The sequence below is a fragment of the Geospiza fortis genome, unplaced genomic scaffold (assembly GCF_000277835.1).
Source record: "Geospiza fortis unplaced genomic scaffold, GeoFor_1.0 scaffold229, whole genome shotgun sequence".
In the NCBI taxonomy this organism is placed as follows: Eukaryota; Metazoa; Chordata; class Aves; order Passeriformes; family Thraupidae; genus Geospiza; species Geospiza fortis.
In genome coordinates, this window is record NW_005054357.1 from 512,933 (window position 1) to 521,613 (window position 8,681).

An 8,681-nucleotide genomic window follows, 5' to 3' on the forward strand; every position below is an offset into this window, starting at 1 on the left:
CCATTATGGAACGTTTCAGGAGGGCCACTGCAGACTCCAATCACAGCAGCACATTTATATTTCCTGTAAAAATACTGCTTAGCTCCATGCCACTGAATAGATACAAAGAATAATATATTATGACACTCTATTGAAAATGTATTTTTTAGAAGTTGCAATATGTACTGGTTGAGCACACAATGTTTCTCATTTTGGATATAATTTGTAATTTCAGACATCAGGTGAAGCATATGAAAAATGAGAATGCATATTTTAGTTTATGTTTTTGCGTAAGTCAGAAGGATGTACATGGCCAATACTTAAAGTGACAACTGTGGCTGATACTGATTCTGACCTGTGTGAAATGCTGGGCAGGACTGGAAGCCAGTGGCAGATTCCCCACTGAGACAGATGCTAATGTCAATACATGCTCTCCCAGCTCTCGGTCCCTGAGAACCCAGATGAAGATCTGCTGAAATCAAAGGGCCCAAGAGGGTAGATGGTCCAAAGGACATCTTGCAGGCAACTTTGAAAGAGTCAGATCTGAACCCTGCACCCACTGAAAGCAGTTGTAACTTTACCATCAACTACAATATGGATGCTAGATGCATCCCCTTGGCATTTAACTTCTGATTTTGGAAACTTTTCTTTCTTTCAATCCTTTTTATGTGTTTGTGAATCATTCTGAAAAATATTAATTCTGTTAAAATATTTGCTTTCAGAGACCGTTTGTACTTTCTTTTTTATCAGCAGACCACATCCATTGCCCAGCTTTCCTCTCTTAACAATCCCCAGGTTCTGCTTAATCCAGTTTTGCTTTTCTGAAATTACTTGTCTATTATTCATAGTTCTTTTAAAACTCTATTTAAAAAGTGAAACCTCCAGGTTCACATCTTTCTCTCTCTGTTCATGCCTTTTTGGAGAATAATACAGTGAGTTCCCATCCTCTCAGGTCTTGAAATCAGTCCTTGGATCCCTCAAAATGTCCAAGCTCAGAGGAGGGGAGGGCATGTGTGATGTTTAATACAATGTCTTTTCAGAGCATCAAGAAAATGAGGAACAAGAGACTAGGAAAAGGAAAGCTTACCCTCAGGAACGTTACTTTTAAAAGCCCTGGAGAAACAGACCCCTGAGAACAATCACAAGAAGCCCACAGAGGTGCACTGCACTGCAGCCTGAGCTCACAAGCCTGGCACAGGTCGGGTTTCCTCCTGCTCGAATTCATGCCAAGGGCCAAACTCCTGCAGCTGTTGCTCCACAGCCTTCTCTGCTCCACTGTTCCTGCAAGGAATGACATCCCTGTCCTGAGGGAGGAGGCAGGGCTGAGAGCCCCAGACTGCTCTGCCCTCCTCTCCAGCCTCAGACCCTTGGGGCCAGCACAGCCCCAGCAGCTCTCCCCAGCCTGCTGTCACACACAGCACACACTGCCCTGGAGTGTGAATGATCCCTACGGTATCCCTACCTGGGACAAACACTTGCCCTCCTGCTTATTCTTTCTCCCAGCTCAGGTGGAAGCCCTACCAATGCAAGGAGAACAGAGCTCTCCAAGATGTCCAAGCATCTGCAGCAGCCTGGGTAATCAGTATACACTACTCAGGTAAACTAGTAAACTTTTAGCACAAGAGAATACAATCATAATGATGTATATGAGAATAAATTTGTAAATATTACTGATCAAACTTCAGATCAATAGATGTTTTACATACCAGAGTAAAGATATAAACTCCACTGCCAACTTGAGCTTTTAATCATTTTATTCATTTGTGGATTCATTCATCTTTCTATAATCTGATGTATGGGTCTGGTTCTCCAACATAAAAACCATTATTGCAGCAAATGTCGCCATTTTAATTTGTAACCAGTGTCCCAGAATTTTTCATGAATTAATTGGACAGTCTTGCACATTAAATATAGTAATAAATGTCTTGCAATGCAGGTGAAATTTAAATTCAAAATATAAATAAATGGTGAATACCCTGATATTTATGTTTAATAAGTACACAAGTCTGCTAGAGAAAGAAAGCAACTAACATCATCTTGGCCCTGACACCCTCTCTACAGTACTGCAAGGCTGAAGGCATTGTACATCTATGTGAAAAAGAAGACAAGGAAATGAAGCCAGGACTTCTCTCAAATGCAGTTTGGAAGAGCCATCCTGGGGCTGGAGAGGCAGCACCCAAGGGCTCTCTCCCCTGCAGCCCACCCCTAAGCCATAAAGCTCGCCACTGGGTTCTCATTTAATTTAGATCTTACAGGGATGATGGATCCTTGCCTGTCTAATCCCCTCGCCTAGGGAGCCAGCACCTAATTTTCTGTGTCTGAAACACTACAGGTGAAATCCCAAATCTGGTACACACCAGACTTTTTTTGGCAGAAGAGCCAGCTGTATGCCAGAAAGACTTAGACACCTTTTAAAAAAAACTAAAGCACTCACATCATGAAAACATTGCAAGGACACAGTGTCATCATCCGAATTCACATGACAAATACTTCAAATCCAGAACAATGTACAGCTTTGTTTTTACATGTAAGTAGATGAACTGTTGTTGGCATGGACTTGTAGTATAACACAGCTTCCTCTGGAAAGTCAAGATATTATTTTTGGAGTAAAAACCAAAACACTATTTTTTAGATGTGCACATGGGCATAGAACCTTTAAAAAGAGACTAAATAGTAGAGCACCTTTTAATTTTATTCTCTCCCAAACACTATAGTAAATAAGATAGCACTTTGAAAGGTTTGTATAAGTTCTACAGCTAAATTTTCACACACAAAGAAAAAAATAAAACTGTTAATGGAATTTCTTTCCAATATCCTGTTATATTAAGCATAAATACAAGTATCAGACACAAGGATCATTAATTCCTACTAAAAATGCTGAAGGAAATTTCAGAAATAAAAGTACTAATCTCACCTACAATTTGTGTAGAAAACCAGTGTTTTGAGCTACAAAAATATCTGTATTATTGTTCACATATTTCTGATACTAATCATGTTTCAATTTGCTAAAATCTGTTTTGATGTGTAGACCCTATGCAGCAACCTAAATAAAGCAATTGAACTTACCATACTCTTAGCAAGAGATTCACCTGTTCAATGAATGAAATGGCCTTTCCTAAAATTCATTACAAGTAAGTTGTTAATTTGTAACTGCAGAAATCTGGTGACAAAAACAAAAGGCTCATGAAGTTACTGTTTTGCAGTAATACAGCAACACAACCATTTTCATAGCAAATCCTGTCGAACATTTAATGTTTACATCATTGTAAACTTTAAAACATAATTAGTGATCTATCCACTCACCTAGAACAGTTGGATAGTGCTGCCCTTCACTGGTTCATAATGGTATACCACAAATCAAAACTAATGGCTACCTGACAAAACTGTGGCTCAGCTGCATGACAACTGAGTTTTCCCTACTCCTCCCTCCAGGACTTCCATATAGCTATCAAATGAACACCCAAAACTGCCTCTTCATAATCCAAGTTTTCAAGTAATGAATGCTTTTATATATTTGCTTATACCTTTAACTGGGAGGGATAAGATAGTTGCCAATACTATCCCTGCCCATTGTTCTTGTGTTTTATCCCATGTCAGAGCACTACTGTAATCCCCTCCTCAGTGTTAAATTATGCTTTTCCTCCATGAAAGAAATGCCTCAATAATAGAATAATGAACATTTTTGCTGGAATGTTTCTATTCAATAATAAAATATTGGACAGATTAAAAGTGGTACTAAATAATGTCTGTATTTGTGTAGAAACAGGTGCGATCAAGTAAATAACCAGTAGTGTTTTCAACATATGCATTTTGCCCTGCTGAGGGAACAGAATATAACTGGTAGAGCAAATGTAATAGTCACCTATGTCCAAACATTAAGTTTCATCTGGAAACTGAATTTAGATTAGTTGGTTGTTTCATATAAGTTGTCATATACATACTGAGACCTATGTGTCTTTTAAAAAGTGATTTTTCCAAAGGAAATACATTTAGGATAGTATTAACAGCTAGAAGGTGTCTGATGACAGATGATGAATGACTGCTAATTACTGTATGTATTATATGCAGCAAGTGCAACCTTAGATGCATAACTGAGATGAGAGCAGTGCTCATTTCTGTACACAAACTTAAGCAGTAGTCCCTGACTCCAAGTCCTGACAAGTCTGTCTGCTAAAAAAAAGCCCAAGTACAAGAAATATTTTCAAAATATAGAATCAAAAGATATAACCTCCATTTCAAAAACAGGCTCAGTATTTTTTGACAAATAATCTATTCCTATTTATAATATATTGCGTTTACTACTATGTTTGAAAAATGGCTGAATCTTGCATTGGTGCTGGCCATTTCTAGAGAACATTTCATTTTTAAAAGCCTCTTTGGAAGTGCAAAAAAACCTTGCTATGCACATTTGGAATCAATTGTATTGACAGCTGTACCCTGTGATCCCCCATGAGGGTAAGTAGGCTCCCCCAGTTACAGCAACGGGAGCCTCTGTGAAGCGCTGCGTGACTGTGTGCTTCCAAAAGAGTGTCCAGAATTTCCAGAAAAAGTGCCCAAACAGAAAGTGAACTGAGCACAGAGAAATTCAGAAAACAGGGAATTTTGGAAACTTTCCTCCAAAGCACCTTGGACGATACCATTTAGTGAGTTTGTTGCTGTGAAGATGGCTGAGTCATCCCAGCCCAGTTACTCTGCACTCACCCTTCCTAGGGCACCTTATTCTCATCTGATTTATAAGTATTGGCTCATGAACAGCAACTGGACTTTTATGATCTTTGTCTTCTACAGAATGCATAATGATAGCATTAGGACGCCTCAAATAAAGCTCTTTCATCTCTTATTCCATGGTGGAATATTAAGGTGTACTTTTTCTAGAAGGTTTGGCAAATTTCTGAGGACCCTTATGTCAGCCTCACTACTAACCACAACCAATGAACTGTCAACAAAGACAAGAGTTAATGGCTGGAATAGTATAAATAAAATCAAAACAAGCATATAAATAAAAGGTCTTTATGAAACAGCCTAACAGAACATCTCGTGTTTGGTTAAGCCTTTGGTGTAAGTGCATCACTACCTTTCCCAGAAAGTCAGCTCAGCCTGCTCTGGAAAGATGGTTATTTCCTCTGCAGTTTAGCAAACCACAGTTCCGCGTGGCTTCCCTGAAAATGACACAAACTACATTGCGCCTCCTACCAGAAATCAGCGCTAAAATACCATCTAATTTGTTAGCCAGGGTTCCTGAGCACAGCCACAGCTTGCAGCCAGCGGCTGCTGCCGGCTGTGCTCACACCGTGAGGAAGAGCAGTCACACTGTGAGGAAGAGCAGCCAGAGCGGAACCGAGAGCAGGCGCACCCCCGGCCGCCAGGTGGGACAGCCATTAGCGGCAAAACAGCCCCAAGGCTTTGTCAGGAGGGTTCTCAGCTACTGCTGGTTTCTAGGAAGTGATGAAACCTAAAAACACTGGGCACTGGAGGGAGGAATCAATAAACAAGAGAAGGGTGTACCTCTATCTGCTACCCTGCACCACTCCAGTGTCTTGTTCTGCACAGCATCGAGCCATTCCCTGTCCAGCTGCAGCTTTGACCCCGAGTTGGTAATTTCCTTCTTTTCACTGCAGAAAAGGACTGATAGTCTATTGGAATACTCCCATATCTGATCTTCCCTCCCTTGCTGGGATTTTCTACATTTCTGTCTGTATTTTGCTTAGGATACAGCTGCAAAGACTTTTATTAGCCATTTTCCTTTTAAAAATAATTATCAAGTATTTTTCTTTTCCTTAAAGTGTGAAGTATTTGTTAATTGCAAAGGAAAACATTTAATTTAATGGCATATCTGTTCACAAAACAAAAAAACGTGACTGAAAATAGAATGTATGCTGCCACTCTGTGAGAGTCATTTACAGCACAGAAAGACCACTTTGGCAGCTACATTTATGTCTATACAAGATTAGATTTCACATTTATTATGTGCATGTGGCATATTATTAATTATTAACACCAAAAATAAATGTTTATGTTTGCAGAAAAAAAAGCTGCTAAATTCTGAAAAAATATTGTTGAGGATTTACACATTGTGTCATGTATGTTATGTAAATGGGAACAGCAGAGATTCAGTATTTATTATTAGAACAAGACATTTTTCATTCTGCAAGTGGAAATCCAGGCTGTAATTTACATGCATCTCTGAATCAACAAGTACAATACCTAAGAACAACACTTTGTATAAAAAATAACTGACTTTGCCTTCTCACAGAGGGCACATCTCATGAAAATTCTTTGCCTGCATTCCTTGGGGAACTGCATGGGAATTACAAACACACTGCTCTCAGGAGACCTGAAATGGTCCATTTTCTGCCCTAGACCTGAGGAAAAAGTAATGGGGTCCCACAGCCTGCTAGAAGGAGACAGTCTCAGCCGAATGAAAAACGCTGCTGGATGAAGTACTTTTTCTCCTAGATTTCATACCTACCCTATTTCAAGATTTCAGACCCCAATGTCCTGTTCAGAGAAGCTCTCAGCTCTGAAACATCACTGGGAAAGATCTCCTTACCCTCCAAGGAGAAAAAGCCATTATCAAGCTGTATGGAAATGGAGGCAGGAATAGGATGACTCACATACATCTCTTGATATAGTGTTCATCAGTGTAACATCATACTCCCAGCTGGCTGCCCGGATTACCTTACTCAGGGGCGTGCCTCCACAGGCCTTTCCCATTAGGACTTCCCAGCCTGCTAAGCTGGGTCTGCTGGTGCACGGTGCTGTGATGGAAGCTGTGGTATAGACAAGGCACCTGTAGCTGCCAGCATTTTTTGTTCTGTCACCCAGCCTGCTCAGAGAAAACTTCTCACAAATTGTACTGTGATGGACGTTTCAGAACAAGGGGTGACATTTTTTTCAGTAGCCTCCCTGTCTCCTGCCCTTGAGCCATGCTGAAACTTCAGCAGTGTCAAAACACTACATAGGGATCTCTGGGTATTCACTGCTTCACTGAACAGAGGTCAGGATTTGTCCCCCACCTGTACAAATCAAAGAATCATTCAATGTCCTGAGTTGATTGCTAGTTCCAATTCTCCTGACACGGGCAGGAACACACCATCCACTAAAACAGGTTGCTCAAAGCCCCATCCAGTTCCTCCTTGAACACTTCCAGGAAGGGGGCATCTACCACTTCTCTGGGTCACCTGTTCCAGAGCCTTACTACCCTAAGAGTAAAAGATTTCTCCCTAATACCTAATTTAAATCTATCTGCTTTCAGTTTAAAGTCATTTCCTCTTTTGATATGACTATATACCCTTGCAAAAAACCTTTCTTCAGCTCTCTTGCTGTTGGTCTCCTTTAGGTAACTGTAAGGTGCTATAAGGTCTCTCCAGAGCATTCTCTTCTCCAGGTTGAACAACTCTAACGCAGAAACCTTTTGATTTTGTCATTTATCTAAATACAATTTTCCAATCATTCTGCTGTAAGCACTGGAGGCACTAAACATGGAAGCCCAGAACAACACTCAAATTCTAGACAGCAAATTGATTTTACAGAAGGCTAAACTACTGTGGGCAAAGCACCAATAAAGGGAACACACCAGCTTTGCCGCTGGGAGAATTTGCTGTTTCTTGCCATTTCTGCCCCTGTCTCAGCTCAGCAGTAGGAGGCAGGGGCAAATCAGCACTACTCTTGCTCTTATCTCCTGCACCTTTTTCCTGCTGCTCTGCAAAAACTCGTTCAGCTGGTGACAAAAGAGGTCAGAAATACGTATGCAGTGTGATGGAGGAGCAGAGCAGCACATGGAGCGGACAGTGGCTCTGCAGAGCAGAGGTGTGCAGAAGCACCGAGCTGCTCTCTGCACAGCAGGACCCTCTGTGCCCCAGCAGCTGCAGCGACTGCCTCCTCTCCTCTGTCCTGCCGGGGCTCTGGCCCCACCATGAGGAGCCTCTGTTCTGAGGTCAGGCCCCAGCTGCTGCACCACATCACACCTGCAGTTTTCACTGCAGCCCTCAACCACCAGCATGCTGAAACACTGAGCTTCAGGCAGGGAAGCTCCCTGTGTCTCTGGATACATTTCCAGGGACAGCTGCTACTTCAGGCAAAGCCAGGTACTCTGCTACTGCCCATTGCAGCAGTTCTCTGCTGTGGGGAAAGGCACTAATAAAATAATTCTGCTGTATCATTAGAGGTCAACTTGGACTACAGCAAGTAATAAAAGATTCATAATGGCACATGAGGGGATGTACTAAATAGCCAAACCACAGCTTGAAAACATGCAAAGCTTGTTTAGATTTAGGACTTGGTTAAAAACTTGCAGTTCAGCTGGTGCTTCACAGAAAAGTTTGCAATCAGCGTTATCACTTCCGTACCAGCAATTTATGCTGCTTCTAGTATAAATTATGCCTTGTAGCAAGGAGTGTCCTAATAGGCATAGGTGCTCCCATGTTCAGGCCAGTAATCAAAAATTAATCCCCTTCCCTGATTCTGTTAGGGGCCAATGCCAGCTATTACTGAGAAGACATAAGAAATACTGCTGGAAGCACTTTCAAGATAACACTTTCCCAGTGTTGTGACTTTCCATCCTCTGGTATTTAACAACTGCTAAATCTTCATTTTTAGTCAATTTCCAATCCTGTAAGGCAGGCAGTGGGACCTGAGGTGTTTTTAAATACTCCTTTCAAAATCTGGTTAATCTTATCTTCTGTCTAAATATCAAATCTGCT